Below are 19,347 nucleotides of genomic sequence, written 5' to 3'. Positions count from 1 at the left end.
TATATATATATATATATATATATAAATATAATATAAATATATGTATTTATTTATAGCAGTCTATATATATAGACTGCTGTGACTAGGTTTGCTCACCAAAATAGGTTCTGTGTTTGCATGGCAGAATTGTCAAATTCTGGTGTGTATGTTTTGATGCGTGGGGTTGCAGAATTTCTTACATAACTCTTGAGACTGTTAAAGCATGTTTGTTGCTCTTTCTTGGGGGTTCTGCATCTAGATTGGTGTTTCCCAACCAGGACTCACTCCAGGTGCCTTGGTGTCTCAACTGCCATAATCCCTGGCCACATGGGTCTTGACCATACTGTGCTGGAGTTACATTGCGAGCGCATCAGGAGGGCCCTAGGTTGGAGAAAGCCAATTCGTTGCATGGAAGCCGACTGGGAGCTCTGAAGCATGGTGTGTCCATTGGCATGTTTAGAAGCTGAAGCTGTGGTTTGGATGCTGAGCTGGCTTGCACAAGGTATGGTTTGCCATCTGAATGGAGCCAGAAAGAGCCCTTCTCTGTGAGGGTCTTCCTTCAAGTCTTGCCCTTTCTGGCAGGCATTCCTGCCCTCTTCCTCCAGCACCATGCCTCAGAAAATCCTCCCTATCTAGGAAAGAAGTTGGATGTGGTCAAGCACGCCCTTGGTGTGCAGGTGACCCAGGGCCGACTTCCTGGCATTTCAGGCTGAAAGAATGAAGTATTTATTTATTTATTTATTTATCAAGACATTTCTATGCCGCCCCTTGCCGAAGCCTCGGGGCGGCTCACAGCACAAAATAAAATACAATAAAATACAAAAATAACAATATAAAATTAACAATATAAAATAAATAACAATATAAAAGAAGTCGCCCTGGCAAGTAGCAACGGGTGGGGAGAAAATTTCCCTGTCATTTTGACAGTGGCTCTTCAGAGGTGACCATCCTGGGCGAGATGGCCAACAGTTTGACTTGGTTCCGTGCAACTACCTGTGTTCCTTCCCATACTGGTCTGTTTCAACACTTCAGGAGTGTTAAACCTTGGGGGAAAGGGGCTGGGATCAGGAAGAGGCATAGCAATTTAGGGAAACCTGGAGAGGCAGGTTGGGACCTCATGCCGGCTGGATGTGTCCCTTGGGCCTGAGGTTCTGCATTCTTGCATTACTTTGACTGGCAAGTGTGTCCACACCCTCAGCATCCCTTTTGTTTGAGCTATACCTGACAAGAGCTAGTCCTTACCCTTTGGCACTACTTGCTGATTCCCAGGTAGGTGTTCTATCTGGATTTTCTGCAGCTCTTTTTTTCATTTCTGAAGGATACAGTGGTCTGGAGCTAACAGGTCTACTAGATGAAGAGATCAAGGGATTGTGGTTTGAGTGAGAGAAAGTTGCGTCTCAGGGCTTCACCTTCGCATGCAGAGGGTCCCAGGTTTAGTCCTTGGCATCTCCAGGTAGGGCTGCAAAAACTCCTGCCTGAGATCCTGGAGAGCCATTGACTGTCAACAGTCAGTCAGTGTCAACACGGGACAAGAGAGACCAGAGTGGTGCATGGGAAGGGTATGTTTCTGTGGGACCTGTGGACTTGATAGGAATCATAATCCTTCTGGCAGGGAGTGATAAGAAGTCAACATAGCAAGCAGGCATTTGGGTTCTCCAGAGAAATTCTTCAGGTTGGATGAGAGGGAGAAAGCAAGAGAAAGAATGCACCTTGCAGAACTGAAAGGCCAGCCCAGCATTGGCCATGATTGCCCAAGATGCACTGCTTAAACCTTTAGGTGCTAAGGCATTTGGGTGCCTGGTTTCCCTCCTCCCCACTCATGGCTGTGGTGACTGTGTTTATAGGATCCCTGAAGGCTCTTTGTGACAGATTATGATGCTAATTCAACAGTGAACAACTTAAGTGGTTCCTCGGTGCACTTGCAGATCTACATCGGGTGAAGTGCTTCATGCTTCACGGTTAGCTGTAGCTTTAAACCAGGCCTCATTTCTTTTTGTTTTTTTGCCTTTAAAAGGCAAAGTCCCACCAATAGTAAGCCTGACCTTTTACTAAAACGCGTGCCATTAATGTATTTAATGAGATGCATTACAAACTGCAGCAAGCGGCGTGTTTCATTACAAGTCCAGAAACTGCGATATCATTAAAGACCTTTAACAGAAACAATGGTTGACATTTTGATATTTCCCATAAGCAAAACACATTTATGAACATAGAGTTTAATATATAAATTCTGTAAGGAGGTGGAATGCATGCATGCTAGAGTGTTAGAAGATGAGCTTTGGCATATGTTATAGAAACTGACAGACGTTTAAAGGATCCATATTTTAAAAGTCAGTTAAAATGACCTTCTTGGCTTTAACCATGATATTTTGGATTCTGAAAACTTGTTAGAAGTTTCAGGCACCTGAGATTTGTCCTAGTCTTAAAAAAACATGTCTTTGTGCATTCCTAGGCATGCTTATTTATTGCTACAATTTATTAGTTGCCCTATAGCTAATCACTCTCAGGGCAGCACATAGTAAAAAGCAAATAAAAATAAAAGTATATAAATCAAAACAAATGCATTATACTAAAACAATCAATTAAGCACATAAAGTAGGATCATACCCGTTTGGTATAAGGGTGTATCTAATCCAGTATTCTGTTCACAAGCAGGGTATATTGCAGTAGCCCCCTTCTGCCTTTGTTCTCCAGCATCTGGTGTACAAGGGTATACTACCTCTGGTACTACTTCTATGTAGCCATGAGGACTAGTAGCTCTTGATAGTCTGCCGAACAGCATCCTTTTTTAACACCATCTGCTTGGTGGCCATCACGCTATCTTGCAGCAGCAAATGCCATGATTCAACTATGTGATTCTATGTATGATTCTGTGATTATTGCTGTCAACTGCCTAGAGAGCTTTGGCTATGGGCAGTATAAAAATGTAATAATAATAATAAAAAAATAATAATGTGCTGCATGAAGAAGTAGTTCCTGGAAGCTTGGCTTTTTTAGGCAGGGAAGATCAAAAGTGGACTTCTGGCCCTTTTGGACTTCAACTTGCAGTGTTCCCTACGAATTGCATCCTGGCAGAGGCTTCTGGGAATCAAAATCTGAAAACATCTGGGAATCCACTTTCTGCCCATCTCCCTATTCAGAGACTGTACTTTTTTTTTTTTTTTTTTTTGAGGGCCAACTGCTGAGGACAAAGGGACAGGAGGGGCCCCCATGCCCTCGCTGTGAAGCTCCTGGAGGCATCAGTGTGGTTGCTGTTAGATGCAGGATGCTGAGTTGAGTGGTTAATTGTCTCAGGGCTGCTGTTTTTGTGAGCGGAGCAGCAAAATTGCTTCCAGCCCCCGGGTAAAGATAAGGCAGGCTTCCTTGAGCTGGTGCCTTGCAGATGTGTAGAACCTTAAACCGTGACTTTAAAGGGTTTGAAGAAGCCTGTGTGTGTCTGGGGGACAACCCAGGCAGTGAGTCTCCCAGCTTCCCCGCCTCTATATTTCATCTTTTGCAGCTTGGCTTACATACCCCAGCATGGTCTGCCTGTTCTTGGCTGCCTGTGGATCTTGGATTCTGGCGGATGATTTACTGCAAAATTGCTTATAAATTGAAATAGAAAATGTTTTGCCGACGTGGCAGCTTTCAAGCTTCGCACCCATTTGTCACCCAGCATTTCCCTTTGTGTATAGAACAGGAATTAATTAGGCTGCACTGCAGGAAAAAGTTTATGGCCATAATTTATATGGGATGATTTTTGTTTTTTAAAGGGGCAGCTCTGCTTTCTTGGGGCATTTAAGACTTTGAAAATGGAGGAACTGCCCAGGTGAGACACACACCTGCCATGGTCAGATTTAGGCATAATGTACAGGGTACAAGATCCTGTACAAGGGTGTAAACATCCAGGAGTCCTTGTTGCCTTAACAGATGAGCCGGTGGCCAGGTGGCCAAAGTGGGTGACGAGGGTGGTTTAGGGATCGGTGCCATCTGCTAGGACGGGCAAGTCTCAGGTTTGTGTCTTCACTCTGCCCTAGAACTTGCTGGGTGCCTTGGCATCGCCTATAAGAGGGTTCATTTGCTAGGTGAGGAAAAATAATAAATCATAGAATAGAAGAGTTGCATGCAGGCCATCGAGTCCAACCCCCTGCTATTGCAGGACACCATGTTACACCATCCCACTCAGGGCTGCCCAGTTTCTGTACCTTTTATACCAAAAAAGACGTGCCTTTTTTGAATTTTGTGCAGGATAGGTGGGATAGAAAAGAACCTTGGTACCTTGGGGCCACAGTTCGAGGCTCCCAGTCCAGCGCCTCCCAAACAACCATACAGGGGGTGGCAGATGTCGAGGGACTCAGGGCAGCAGAGCCAGGCTCCATTGTATTCCTGCACTTTCTGCAAAACTGCACATGATTGGAGTCTTTTTTTTTAATGCTTGGCAGACCATTTTCTTATCACAGCATATTAGGCGTATAGGAGCTAATGTGACGCTTGGAATGTGGCTGGGCTGGGCTGGGAGAGAAAAAGAAATGATAGTTATCTGACTCACATGGCTGATTAAAGCACCCCCCCCCCAGGTAAGTAAGTCCAGGGTTGAAAATTACCTGCCTGCACCAGTATAACAGAGTTGGGATCCTAAAATTCCAGTTCTGCAGGAGGTAGGATATAAAAACTGGGTTACTAAAGTGTCCTCCTCCCCCTAGCACCCAGTGCCCCATTTTATAGGCCCAGCCTGGTAGGGCTTCCTGTGGATGTTGCCTTCCCCATCCCATAACATGTCAGGTAGTTATCCTGGCTCTCTCTAATTGAATTGTTTTGCCTTTAGAGATTAAGTCTGTGGGCAAGGTTCACAGATTATTTGGCAACTTGCTCCTGTTTCGCTGGGTTGGGAAGCAGGACATTCCCTCCCACTTCTTGGCTGCCCTTCTGAAACTTTCTCTCCTGTGCTGCGTTATGCTAACAGGCTCCGGATCTGGGCTGGCTGACAGCTCCAAATCAGACTGGTTGATCGCTGCATGGCTTGATAGAAAGAGCACTTGGCGGCGGCGGCTGATGGTTGCTCTGGGACTCGAGAGCAGAAGGGATGCAGGCTTGCAGCCCCTGCTTTCCAGGGATGACATCATACCAAAGGGGAGCCAGCCTGGCCCGTTTATCAGGCGGGGAAGGAGCGGTTGTGGGGACCTCGCTTCCTTCTCACTGCCAGAAAGGATGCTGAGCTCTGCTGCCTGGAGCCCTGGGACCGCAGAAAGGAGAGGGACAGGTGTTTTGGCCCTCATCCATCGGCCAAAGGAACAAAAGCCACCAGTTGCTCTTCAAGGAGGAATGCCAGCATTGGAAGTTCAGTCTGTCTTTAAAAGCCTTGAAACCCTGAGGTTTCTTGCTCTTCTTCTTTCCCCCACATTCCTCTTCCTTTGTGTGTCTTTTGTTTTTGGTGCATGAGCCGGATGGCAGGCACCCAACGCATCTCAGTGGTTGCCCCCTCAAAATTGCCAAGATTTTGTGTGCGGTTTATCTCTTGCTTGCTTTTGGTCAGGGACTGCCTTAGGTGTAACTGCCTGGATTGACTTTTTCTTCTCTCTTTCCCTCCCTGTGGGATAGATTTGTATTTTCTGGCCCATCTGCCTTCATCTCAGGTCAGGCGTGCCAGGGTCGCCTGTGTTTAGGATCTTGCACGTTCAATTAATGTTCTCGCTCTTCTGTTTCCCCCTCTTCTCTCCACAACCAAGACAAGTCAGAACTAGCAATCTGAGCTTGATTTGCACATTAAAGAGATCCACTAATTAAAAATTCCACTCCCTGGCATGTTCCCAGAAGAGCCCTCTATTCTTTATGTAGAAAAGGAGCATGGGTGTGTGTGATTCTCTGCTGGGTGTTCATGTCAATAGCAGGCCTTGTATTGATCTTTTCTGCCTTGTTTTTTAAAAGAATCTCTTGCTACATGGCTGCGCTGATTTCTTCCTATTGCCAACCCGTCTGGTCAGGAATGTACCTAGATTTTTGTGGATAGGGGGAGTAGGAATATTGGTTGCAGGTGGGGTGGAAAATCTGCCTCCAGAAATGCAACAATCTGGGAAAACATCGTTGTTATTAGTTCCAGGTAGCGATGCAAAGGCAGGGTGGGGGACAGATCATGCAGTTTTCTTTCTCTGGGGTTTTCTAGGAGAAAAGGGATTATGGAGGGGGAGTTAAGATTCTTCCTCTCATTTTTTCCCTTGATTTTTTCATATCTAATTCTAGGGCCCTGTAGCAGGACAGTTGAGATATTTGATTCCTCTAAAGTAAGGAACTAATTTTCCCTTTATGAAAATGGCAGGTGTAAAAGAATTTAAATTTGTTTATGTGTGCATAGCTGTTTCTCTGGGTTTTGTTTTAGAATGAAAGGCATATAATATGACTGGTGAAATAACCATAGAAGGGTTGAACAACCTAAACTGCATTCTTTATCTAAACGTGTTTTAATAACACGTCTTTTGTGGGGTGGGGAGGAAGAATCTGAAGGCACCCTACAACAGAAGTAGCACGTGGAACATTTCAGTCTGTCATTCTTTGGGTGGTTCTGGACTTCAGCTCCCACAATCCCTTCCCCTTGGTCATGCTGGCTGAGGTGGGGAGAGTTACAGCCTGAACTCTCTGGCTTGCCTGCTCCCGCTGATCAATATAAGACCTCCTTGTAAATTATCCGAAGGATCCATTGTTCCTTTGCTTGCTCTGCAAGAGTGGGAGCCTCCTCTTCTATGAACAACTGGGAATGCAGGCTCCCAGCCCTTTGGTGGGGTAGAGCAAGCCACCCCTTCACTCTTCGTCCCTCCAGAGCCCACCTGTAAAAAAGCAGGCTGGCTGAAGAGGGATGGCATGATCTGCCCCTCCTCAGCCTACGTGCTCCCTTGCCTGTGCCTTGTCTGTGTATGGCTAGCAGCTGATTCATGCTAAGCTTGTGTTCAGTGAAGGCCGTTTCTCAGTCGCTACGATTTGGCTTCTAAATAAGATGACAGAAAACCCAAAGTGGAAACACAACTGAATCGAGAGCAAAAAGTGGGCCGAGCGGAAGCAAATCCAAGAAATGGGTGTTGGATGCTTAAGACGTAACTCTCTCAAACTGTCCAGAGCACTTTGGCTGTTGGGTGGTGTAGAAATGAAATAAAATGATGTAGAAAGCAAGCAAAGCTCTCTCTGGGGTGAGCTCTCTCAAGAGGAGAATCCCTTCTTCCCACTTGTCCCCCCTCTCCCTTAGAGAGCTGGATGTCTCAGAGGAGGAATTGGGCAGGTCACCGTGGAGCAGGGGGAATTGCTCCACAAGGCCGTTCACGATATTGCAAAGCACATTACCTGTGTAGGAGCAGCAGCTAATGATTTTTTAAATGGCCAGTGGAATAAATTATTCTTCAGCCTGTTCTTTAAAAGCCAGCCGTGAGAAGGCCTTCCATATCTCGGGAGGGAGCTTCAGAGGGGGCCACCACTGGGAAAGCCCTGTCCTTCATGTCCACCAGCCTAACGGCACTTGCTGTTAAGCCAAATAATTAATGCAGGGGGAGGTGTTCCATCAGCTTTCCAGCTCCCCTGTTCTCCTCTCTTTTCCTTCCCCACTAGCTGCATTTCTCCCAAGTTCAAAACAACGGTGCGTGCCGTCTTTTGAGATGCTGCAGACCTCTATCTGGTTGCAGTAGTCTCGGAAAGCCGGGGGCTTTCCATGGGTGGCCCCCGCAGAGGCAAACAGACCTTGCCATTTGCTGGTTCAGTCAGCCAGGCAGAAGGCAGTGAGTCGCTCAGGGGCAGAGCACCTGCTTTGTGTACAGAAGGTCCCAGATTCAACACCCGACATGTCCCATCAAAACTGTGTTCCTCAATCTGATAGGCTCGAATGTGTTGGACCGCAACTCCCAGCATGCCGTTGGTTGGTTGTCCAGCGCAGCCCAGGAGGGCCTCCGGTTGAGGAAGGCTGAGTTACGGGTGAGATAAGCAGCTCTGTGCTCAGGTCTCCCATACAGCTGCACTTACAAGATGTGTGGCTGACACAGCATTGCAGTCGGCCCTGCCTCTTTTATGAGCGGCTGTCTCTCCGATGAGCTAACAGCCGAACTCAGCCTCGCTCAGACTGGTGTGTTGTTGTTGTTGTTGTTGTTGTTGTTGTTGTTATTAGAACATTTCTATGCCGCCCCTTGCCGAAGCCTCAGGGCGGCTTACAACACAATAAAATACAATACAATACAAAAATAACAATATAAAATTAAAATTAATAATATAAAATAAATAAAAAATTTAAGCGATATAGAAGAAGTTATAAAAGAAAAGTTATAAAAGAAGAAAAGAAAAGAAGTCGCCCTGGCCAGATAAATAAGTAAATATTGTTAACAATTAAAATGACGTTTAAATGAAAAGGTCTTCACCTGGCGCCGAAAAACAAATAACGATGGGGAGCACATTCCACAGATTGAGCTGCCGCTCCCTGTATTTCCTATCCAGTAGCACTGCCACATACTTGGCGGGCTCTGGGTTGGGAGAAGCATGCACTGAAGGCATCACTTGGGTTGCGCAGACCAGTGGACATCAGAGACCAGACGGGTTTCTGCCGGTCTAGGGAAAGACGGTAATTCAGTGCCTAGCACTGCATTGCCAGCAGCAGGCCTCAGACTTGATCTCTACTGCCTCCGGTTTCAAGGATCAGATAGCAGGGTCTGGTGGTGGTGGTGGTGGTGGTGAGATGACCTCTCTTTCTGGGATCCTGGAAAGCCACTGCCAGGCACAGCAGGCAGTCCTGGGCTAGATGGACCAATAATTCGATCTGGGATGAAGCAACTTCCCATGTTGTTGGGAATTTCAAGCTCTAATTGTTATTGTTTAACATTGACTTTGAAAAATGAAGCTTGGTAACTCGCAAGACCTGATGATGCTTAATTACTGACTCTGCCTCCGCCCCTCACCTCCCTCCTATTACAGTTCTGGGCTTTTATTTTTATTTATAGCTAATCTTCAGTGGGTACTGTTTCAATCACTGCTAGAGCTGGAAGCGTATACTTCATGCTGTTGGGGAAACAGCTGGGAATCCTAGTTATTTAAACAATATATAAATCATTTAATCTTGTAATGAGGAGGTGTAGGGGGTAGGGGCTCTGGAGCAGTGAAGCTGCAGAACCAGCGTCGGGTGGGAACAGAAAGGCACACTGGGAATATGAACAGTGAGCACTTGAGGGTCAATCCCTTCTTATTTGTATTTTATTGTTAGCTCTTTCTTGCAAAACAAACCTACCCACCAGCTAACCCTGAACTCCTGACTGCCAGCAGGCTCCAGCGGCCCTGGGTCGGCTCTGGAGATTCCCTCGGGAGCACAGTGGATGGGGCAGCATGCAAGAGAAGAGTTGCGTGTCACGACCCGTTTTATTTATGTGCGCAAGAGCCATGCTAGATGAGGCAAGGAACCATCTGGTCCAGCATTCTGCTTGCGTACTGGCCAGCCAGATGCCTGCAGCCAACCCAGAAGAAGATGTGAGTCTGGCCCATGTTCCCCAGCACCTGGTTTGCATAGACATGCCTCTGATCCTGGAGGTAGCATATGGCCCTCAGGATTAGTAGCTGTTGGTAGCCTTCGCCATGCACACGCTCTCCCCCTTTGAAGCTGTCCTGCTTGGTGGCCAACACTGCATCCTGTGACAGCAAATTCCATAATCTAACTGTGTGCTCTGTCAGGAAGTCCTCCTTTTTATCTGTCCTGATACCCTCATTCTGTGTTTGTTGACCATGGGGATGTAGCAGGGGGAAGCAAATAGCTACCCAGTGGACCCCAGCATTGAACTATTGAAAATTCTGCTCAGGTCCTCTCCTCTTCTGACATTTTTTCTGCTTTCATCCCATACGGTTTTAAACCTATCTGTGTAGCTGTGTAAGGTAAAACAATTCCCTGTTTGCAAGGAAAAGGACTGAAACTTATTTTATTCTCGGAATGAAATCTGAGATTCTTAGGTTGTTGCATTCTATGCTGAGCACCAATTTCAGAGTGGTTTTGCTTCCCACTCTCTCGGGTCTGTTGCACAGGCACACGGAAAACTGCTTTGTAGTCAGTAACCAGACGGGTCCATTTCCAGTACGATTGTCTGGTACAGCAAAGCCTCACACACTTGTCAGGATTGGCGATATACCTATCCCATCCGAGTGAAGCCATGCCTCTGGCACCCCTAGGCATGGCCTGTGTCAGTAGCCTGGGAGGGGTGGTCTGTCCACGCCACTCCTTGGAGGGGGCAGGTGTCTAACCTGGTCCCTCAGCCTCCTCGCCACCGCCAGCTTCAAACCGTATGGACTGTGAAGGGATGCGCTGCTGGAGAAGGCTCTTCCTAGTGACCGGAGATGTTACTGCAGGCACACATTGAAATGAAGGCTTGGAAAAAAGAACTTTCATGTGCACACCCCCGGGCCCCCTTAGTATGCATCAGAGCTTCAGATAGCTTGGCTTCGCAGGGTTGGAATTATGGCTAGGCGTGCTCCCTCCTCTGTTCCTGTCGATAGCAAGCTAATGTCGGTATCGAGCCAGACAGAGGCAAGTGGCTGAGCTTCTGGAATCCTTTGGGCAGAGAAGGTGGAAGGGTTTGGTGAAGGTGCAGCTAGGAGGCCCGGCAACGCCGGGGCGACTAGGAGAGCAGGACCCCAGTGATCTAGATCCAGAGCTTGGAGCTGCCTCCCGCTGTTTTGAACCACGAAGCAGCCAGCGTGGCCTGTGGTCAAACTTCTGTTATGTACCTGTGTTTGAGTAAGGCTAAGCTGGTCTGGAAGACTGGAGACACTGGCAAAGGAAAAAAAAAAAGACCAAGCAGCAGTTGTTCCAGTTTACTTCTTGTGATGGAGAATGGTACTCTGGGGAATCAGTGTGGTGTAGCGGTTCAGAACGCTGGACTGGGACTTAGGAGAGCTGGGTTTTACTAGTCCTCACTCTCAGCCTAACCTACCTCACAGGCAGGTGGTTGTACGGGTAAAGTGGGCAGAACCTTGTAAGCCGCTTTGGGTTCCTTGTAAGGAGAAGGTGGCTATAAATGTAATGTAATCATAATAATGGTAAAGAAGTGAAAGCAGCTTACGTGGTGGGTCCCCTATCCAGTGAGACAGGTGAGGCTGAGAGTGAGCCCCCTGGTCTAGTGGGGCCTAGAACCCAGATCTCCCGAACCCCAGTCCAGTGCTCCCGTCCCGGTATCACCATGTCCAAGCCAGTACTGGTGCAAACACCAGGGCTGTTGACCTGAGCCCTGTGCTGGTCACCTGGGACCTGGTGAAGGCTTTTGCACACACACCTTTCAGAGGGGCAGGCAGAGCCTCTGCTTTTTCTCCAGTTCCTGGGGTCTCCAGTAAAAAGGGTTGGGGGCGTATGATGGCAAGGGACCTCCCCAGCCCAAGGAGCGCATGTAGATCCACTGCTAGTCGAGGCAGGATGACACGGAACCTCACCTGGTATGAAGCACCCTCCTAAGATTACAGAGCCAGGAGCTGCAGGTGTGAGGGAACGCCCACAGACGGTGGTCTGGAATAGCCGTTCTGGTGCCACAGCAACATGTGATTTCTGCAGGAGCAGCGACTGATGATTTTTATGCAGCTAGAACAAGAATACATGAATCTCTAGCCTGTTTCCAAAAAGCCAGTAGCAGCAGCAGCAGCAACTAAGGCCTTAGATTATCTTGGGAGGGAGTTGCAGAGTGGGCCACCACTGGGAAAACCCGCCTTGGTGTCGGTCACTCTCACGGCACTTGCCGGTGGAGAAGAGAATCGATGCAAGATAAAGGGCTCCTTTAGCTGCCTAGCAGGGTCGGATGTTGCAGACAAGAACCGGCTCCTTGAGTCGAGCTTGGAAGCTGCAGTCCTCTCGTACGTATTTGTATTTAACTATTATTTGCTAAAATAGCTGGCAAGATCTGGGGATATGAAGAGGTGAACATGCTGTGTGAATTGAGGCATAATTCAGTGTATATTAAATTGCAAAAGATTTCTGTGCACTGTGCTTACATGCTACATTACCCGTTTTAAAGCTTACTTTTAAAAACAACTCAAGCATGCTTATATAGAGAAAAGGCCTACAACTCCCAGCATTCACTAATCAGCTATGGCGGGAAGAAGCCTTTTTTCTGTCTAAAGATGGATAGGATCACAGCCTTAAAGTAGTTTATCTTGCTCCCTGGCCAAAGAGGCACCTGGCATGGCTTTGATACCATGGTAGTCCACAATTATTATTATTATTATTATTATTATTATTATTATTATTATTACATTTCTATGCCGCCCCTTGCCGAAACCTCGGGGCGGCTTACAACACGATAAAAATCTGAACTGAGAGGACACACAAGGAAAAAGGAAAGAGGAAGTCAGTGGCTTTCATCTCTCTCAGCATTTGCACATGGCCGTATTCATGTGTCAGGAGTCCATGTGGTACAGTGGCTTAGAATGCTGTCCTGAGACTCGGGAGGGCAAGGTTCTAGTCCTGATGCCGCCATGAGGTTCACTGCATGACTCTGGGCCTGTGATTGCCTGCTCGTCTTCCAACCTTACAAGATAAAATGGCGAGGCGAAGGATCCTATGTACCACTTCAGATTCCTTGCAGGAAAAAAGACAGGACATAAAGACAATAAAAATAACCCTTCTCTGTCATTACTCAGTCTGACTTGAAAAACAAGAAACGGATTGCTTGCCGTCGAGGTAGTTCAGCTCTTAGAGGGAAGGTGCTGCTAAGGAAAGACAAGCTGAGGACTGGATTTGCCACGTGCCGTTTACATATTCCCTCCTCTAGGTATAATTAAAGAAAACAGCAAGGTCTGTTTGACATAGGTTGCTATTAAAGGCTCTCGCCTTGTACTGGGTTCCTCATTGCCCTGTGATGTTTGGCACACCTACCTGCAGTTGGGATGTCACTGCGTGGTGTGTTTTCCCGTTAGGCTTCATTGATAGAGCCAGGGTGATGTGCTGGTGCAGGTACGCTTATCTAAGGCTGATAGGGAGACTCCCTCATAAGACTAGCATGTTGGGCAGCAGGTATGTTGAGCCTTGGGCTCCCCACAAGGTGAAATGAGCCGGGACATAGATGCAGTGTGATACTAATAATGTGTAGTTCTATCAAATACATTGCTGGGAAGAAAAATTAAGAAACTGCAGGGTTGGGAAGGTCAAAGATTCCTGGAAGCTTAAACGTTTGGTACTCAGAAATTTGAAATGGCCTTGTTTTGGTGGCAGTTTTGTGCAAGGGGGTGACTTTTAGTTATTTAAAATCTGATCACACCCTCCTCAGAAATTGGCACTGCTATCCTGTAGTTGGGAGAGGGAAATGGGAGAGATTTTCTTGAACAGTGTTTTCTTCCTTTGTTTCCTTGGGTCCATGATGTATCTTGAGGGGACCTTAAGAGCTCTGTTTTGGAGTCTCTTCCCTCTGTCTGATTGTGCTGCTCGAAGTTAGCATCCAGCGGCATTAAGGGAAAGAGCAGTGCATGGGACTGTTTCCGTCATACTGCAACCTCCAGGGTGAGGGCTGGGTGATGGAGAGGCTGTTCCCTGTTGCGGAGCAAGCTGCAAAGAAGCCATCACCCAAGTTCAGGAATGGAGACTCTCTGGAGCTTTGGCGTAATTCTTTGTTGCCGAAGTTAGAGGCCTTAAAATGTTAAAGCTTATTGTTATTCTGAGTTGATAATCTCTCCCTTGCTTTAATAATTTTTCCTCATGCCTGGATAGCCCGCGAGTTGCACGATAATCACTCACACAGCTTTGTAATCAATGCCCAAAGTAATAGGATTCCGCTGGCCAACGGCAATTAATAAATTTGTGTCTTTTTTTAAAACACTAGCAAGTCGGGCCTGAAATACGACTGACTGGCTTTTGCTCATTTGCATATTTATTGCAGTGGAAAAATTCTTGCGGAATGATTGATGTGGAGCCTGCCTCTTGAATTCCAAGCAGCGCATTATTATGAAATGAAAAATGCCGGCCATACAGTTGATTAAAGTTGAAGACAGTGGAATCGGTGTTTTTTAAGATTGTGGGAGAATTAAAGGCATATTTTAATAGATGTTGACAAGAAGTGAACTAACAAAAGCAAAGCAAAGGATTTGCTTGAAAAGATTTAATCAAACGTGTTTCTTGGGGGATTAATTGCTGGGGATGACTAGTGCCCGGGGAGGGGGAGAGAAAGGCAGGCATGGGGGGGGGGGTGGCGATCTGGCTTGTGTGCTTGAATGAGAAGTATTGTTCTTTGGCCAATGTATTGAACGTTGTGTTTGACCTATGGTTTAACTCCGGTCCCAGAGCCGTCTGTGAAAAGGAAAGGAAATAGTCTCTCTTAATCCTAAAGGTCCAAATCGGACAGCAAGAAGTGGCAGATACTCTGGGGTTTTGCTTTAATAGCTTGTTATAGAGAGAGGAATAAAAACTGAGGAATGTCTTTAGCTCAGTCTATCTTTCTTCTATATTTGAATTCTAAGCCTGAAGGAAGTCTCTTCCCACTCACGTCAGCCTTGTTAGATATACAGTTTACTAGCAAAATTCCTGTTGTCAGGCCGGGTCTGGGGGCTGCGGAGGGAGGGTCTGTAGACTTTAAGGATTGTCCACTGCCCTGCAGGAGGCTCCAGTGTGTTGTTCACCTGTTCAGCGGATCCCTGACAGCAAAGGCCAGGCCATCCAATTTCAGAATTAGAGGGGCATGCTTTGCCCTCAGCCCAGCAGCATCCCTAAATATGCAGCTCTTTGCTTTCTTGTAGAAGGGAGTGGCAGCTTCTGGATTCAGTGGCTCACTTAGATCATTTTAGACCCTAGATTTACCAGCCTTGAGAAATGCGCAGTAACTGGAGAGGAAGCGCCGTGTTGTTTTAGGAAAGGGTACTGTATGTTTAAAGTACAGAATAGCAAAATCAACATCCACAAGTACAGGTACACCTGGTCAACAGCCCCTTGGCCGTCAAATAGTTTTAAACATGAAGGAAGGATGCTGGGGCGAGCTGTATCACCCTCAGCTTACCCAGGGTGGCATGGATGCCGGGCCCATCTGCCACTGCCTGGGTCAGTCTCTGGGTGTTTGTGTCGAGGCTGGAGTGCAGGGTGCCCTGGATCAGCCTGGGGGACGTCGCCGCTTTCTTGGCCACATGATATGTAGAGGGTGTGTCTGGGATGCCTCCGGCACAAGTCCTCAGCCTCTGGACGACTTGCATAGCTGAGCATCTACAGTGCGCTGCCTCTTGGTTCCTGGCTGGGTTTTTCTTCTGGTTGAGGTGGGGAGAAGGGCAAAGTAAAGCGAATAAAGTTTGGAACTGTTTCTTCAAGTTACATCTCTAAAATTTTTCACAGATGTAGAATTAAAATTATGTGTAGACTGCCCTTAAGGGTAGAACTTGCTTAGGGTAAAAGTGAGGCAAAGCTATATGAAGCCAATTTTAATGCAAATTCAACAGTATTCAGCGAAGATGCTGCCAAAAATACTGCAGAGGCCAGCAGAAACAAGTGGGTCTTTATAGTCTTCCTGAGGACTTGCTCAGAAGGCTGGTGAACTCCTGATAGAGTCTGATTCCAGAGGTGCGGGGCCACCGCTGAGAAGGCCCCTTTCCCTTGTAAACACCCGTGTAGCCACTCTTGGTGCGAGTGAAAATGCACCTCACTCATCCTGCCAAGGGTTGCAGCTGCCTTTCCAGTGCTTTTTTTGGAGTCAGGCAACCAAGAGAGAATATGAAGCATAATTGCTCTTGGGATTTCCCTTCCTGTGCAGGTAGCATCCATCAAAAGGAGCTGGAGAATCTGGGGGGAGAGGACTTTCCTAGGACGTGCAGCCTTACTACAATTGCTCTCTCCGGCAGCAGCCTTGCGATCACCATGGCATTTTGTTCTTGGCCTGCTTGACATTGCTAATCCTTCCCCCCTGGGCTAAAGCTCATCAAGCTGAAATTTCCTATATGTGTGGCGAGAAAGATGCAGAGGTGGGGCAGCTCACTGTAGAAATGACATTTTAAAAGTGGGACTATAGGTTATTCCTAAATACATGACAATCTAGACTTGCCCAGAAGCCACCCTTATTTCTTTAAAATGCTGTGTTTACATCTTGGAGGTGTAGCTTTGGGCATTAGGTTAGGAGTTGGAGGTGGATATCTTAATCACGGTCCAGCCTATCTCCAGAAGTCTCAGCATCTCCCGTTAATGATGCCTCCATAGTTGTGAAAAATGAGCCATAATGATTAAAAGTGTGATCCTGTGCATGTTCAGACAGACAAAAACCCTACAGTTCCCACCATTCCTCAATTGTCCATGTTGGCTTGGGAATGCTGGGAGTTGTAGGATTCTTTTCTGTCTAAAATACATAGGATTGTATCCTGGCTGCAGCAATGGACTGAATGAGGGCTTGCAAACTGAAGTCTAATCCAGAGGAGGCTGAGTTACTGCTAATGGGTGGTTCTTCTGGCCAGATAGAGGGAATCCAAGCTGCTCTGGGTGGGATTGCACTGCCATCGTAGGAGCAGTTTCACAGCTTGGGGGTGCTCCTTGAGCCATCTTTGCTACTTGAGGCCCAGGCAGCCTCAGTGGCTCGGAGCACCTTCTGCCAGCTTTGGCTGGTAGCTCAGCTGTGTTCCTGTATGGACAGAGATCGCCTGCTATCAGTGATCTCAGCGTTGGTAAGCTCTGAACTAGACTACTGCAATGCACTCTACATGGGGCCACCCTTGGAGACCGTTTGGAAGCTGCAGCTTGTGCAAAATGCAGCAGCCAGATTAATAACAGGGCTCAGGTGATCCGCTCACGTAACACTGATTCTGGCCCGCTTTGCAGTGACTGCCGATATGCTCCTGAGCCCAATTCAGGGTGCTGGTTTGGACCTGTAAAGCCTTGCACTGCTCAGGCCCACGATACCTGATGAAATGCCTCTCCCCACCTCTATCTGCCCAGGTGCTACGATCAAGTTCTGGGTCTTTTCTACGATGGTCGCCTCCAGGGGAGGCTCGGATGATGACAGCAAGGAGAAGCGCCTCTTCAGTAGCGCCCCCCCCCCCATGTTCTCAGCCGATGGCTGATCAGCTGGGCAGCGATGTCAAGTGGGTAGGGCACCCCTGAGCCCAAGGGGCTGTGGGTTGCCTTAAATTCTTGTGCTGCTGTTTGATTGGGAAGGAGGTCCCCTGCTATTGGTCTCTTGTCCTCCCCCCCTCCCCCCCCGATTTTGAATGTGCACCAGTTTAGGAGCTTTTAGAAAGCAGATGTAAATAGTTGAAAGTATATTATTATTATTATTATTATTATTATTATTATTATTATTATTATTATTATAACATTTCTATGCCGCCCCTTGCCGAAACCTCGGGGCGGCTTACAACATGATAAAATACATTGAAATACAATAGTACATAATAAATTACCATTAAAAGTATATGGCCTTGAGGCTAGGCATATTTAGGCCAAAAGCCCCCTTTCGGCTGTCACGGGAATGCTGAGAGGCATGGGGGGTTTTTTTCTGCCTAGAAATGTGCAGTAGAAAGTTCAGGCCAATTTCAGTATTCTCTTTTGTGGGAAGGTGTGTCCCCTCCCCAGTACCTTCACCAGAGTCATCCCACTCTCGGCTGACCTTTTCAAGGAAAGGGTTTTGGATAAGAAGTATTTATTGACTGTTATTTGGCATGTTTTAAAATTGTATCCGTATCCTGTTCTGAGAGTGTTGTGCTAATCCAGCAGTAGAGAAATGCCAGTAAATTAATAAGAATCTAGTCCATCTATTGCTCTCAGCCCTCTGCATATGCTGAGCGCTGGCTGCAGCCACTGTCGCACCCTCCCACCCCCCCCTCCACCGTCATATATCTTACAGCCCTTCCCACCATTCAGGAATAATGTGTAATGTGCTTGATGGCGAAAATAATTCCCCCACTTTATCTCCGCTTTGTTCCTCTCTCTCTCGGAAGGACCTGCCTGCCACTCATCACACAGGCTGACACGATTGTACTTCCTTTGTTGCCGTGTAAGCCCATTTGCGACGGGTGGCTCTGCCCTTTTGATGTGAAATGACAGGTGAAAAGGCCCTGTGTGTGTGTGTGTGTGGAGAGCGGGGTGAAAGGAGAAAAGTCCGTGCTTGCTGGTGCTGCATTTCCCCCACCAATCCAAAGACATGTATTCCCAGCAGCCTTCCAGGGTTTTAGGTGCCATCCTTTGGGAAATGTAGTGAGTCGTTGGCCTTTTCTCTGTCTAAACATACACAGAATTACACCTTTATTATCACTATCCATCTCTCCGAACTGTGAGGCATGGCAGGATATTTTCGCCACGTGCTGGCCAGGGCACGCAGGGAGTTGTAGGACTTGCTTCTGTTTAAGCGTGCACAGAATCGCACACTTAAAAGTACTGTGGGGGAACCCAGACCACCAGCTTGCCCTCTGCCCAAATACCTAAGATTTGTTAGGCAGAGAGGTAGCTACGCTCTTGGGGATGAGACGTTCGGGTAGCTGGTTGGCCACTGTGTCAGCAGAATGCTGGGCTAGAAGGCCACTGGGCCTGATCCAGCCTGTCCTTTCTCAGCTTGGGGTTTTGGCTTTGAAGCTCACTTTGGGCTAGTCGCTCACTCTCAGCCTGACCCTCCTCACAGTACTGTTGCTGTGCGGATGACATGGAGTTGAAGAGAACCATTTAAACTGCCCTCGATTCTTCAGAAGAGGGGAAAGGGCAGGCTGTAATGCATTAGAATAGCAGCGATATTTTATTTGTTGTTGGAAGTCTCCCAGAGAGTTTTGGCAACGGGGTGGAATAGAAATAATAATGGTGGCAGCAGCTTTTAAATAAGGTTAGACAGTCCTTGGATGGATAAGGTGGATTCCTGTATTCCCTACCTGGTTCCCCCTGCAAGGAGCTGCATTTTCTCTGGCCTTCCCTTTTAAATCTGATCAGGGCAAAACGTCTGTCTGTCCTTCCTTCCTTGCTTCCTTGCTTGTTAGGTAGAAATTGGTGTGCAATTCTGAAATTGGCAACTCCCCGGGTCTCCGGTATTCTTACTAGGCTTTCTTTCTCCTCTATCTGAGGAGCCCCTCTCCCTCTTCTGGACTTCCTGTGCTCTTTGGTCTGGCCGTGGGTGGGAGGCCCATCTTGTACCACCAGTAGGGGAAGTATATCAGGTGATTGCCCAAGACAGGGCCATCTCCGTGGTGGTGCCCTGACTTCAGGATGTTCTCACTCAAGAGGTATAACAGGTACCAGTTTGACTAACATTTTTATGTCCGGCTAAGACCCATCTGTATATCTTGGCTTTTATGAGTGTTTAGCTCGCTGTGGGTAATTTTGTCCGTTTTGTGATCCGTTTGTTGTATTGATGTTTAACATCATGCCTGGATTTCTGTTTTGGGTTTTATGTCAGACACCAAATGACCTACACAGTGAGCCCCAGTGGTGTAGTGGTTGGATTTGAGCTGGGAAGATCCCAGGTCCAG

At 47.3% G+C, this 19,347-nt stretch overlaps 1 protein-coding gene across 2 annotated transcripts in view; it reads left to right on the top strand.

The window, feature by feature from the left end:
* Positions 1-19,347, top strand: part of AATF (apoptosis antagonizing transcription factor) — a 71,389-nt gene that overhangs the window by 10,072 nt on the left and 41,970 nt on the right. The gene's annotated exons all lie outside the window — the stretch shown is intronic.

This window comes from Varanus komodoensis, unplaced genomic scaffold (assembly GCF_004798865.1).
Source record: "Varanus komodoensis strain SLA01 unplaced genomic scaffold, ASM479886v1 scaffold20_1, whole genome shotgun sequence".
Taxonomy (NCBI): domain Eukaryota; kingdom Metazoa; phylum Chordata; class Lepidosauria; order Squamata; family Varanidae; genus Varanus; species Varanus komodoensis.
Note: the sequence above shows the minus strand (reverse complement) of the source record. Positions and strands in the feature narration are given on the sequence as shown.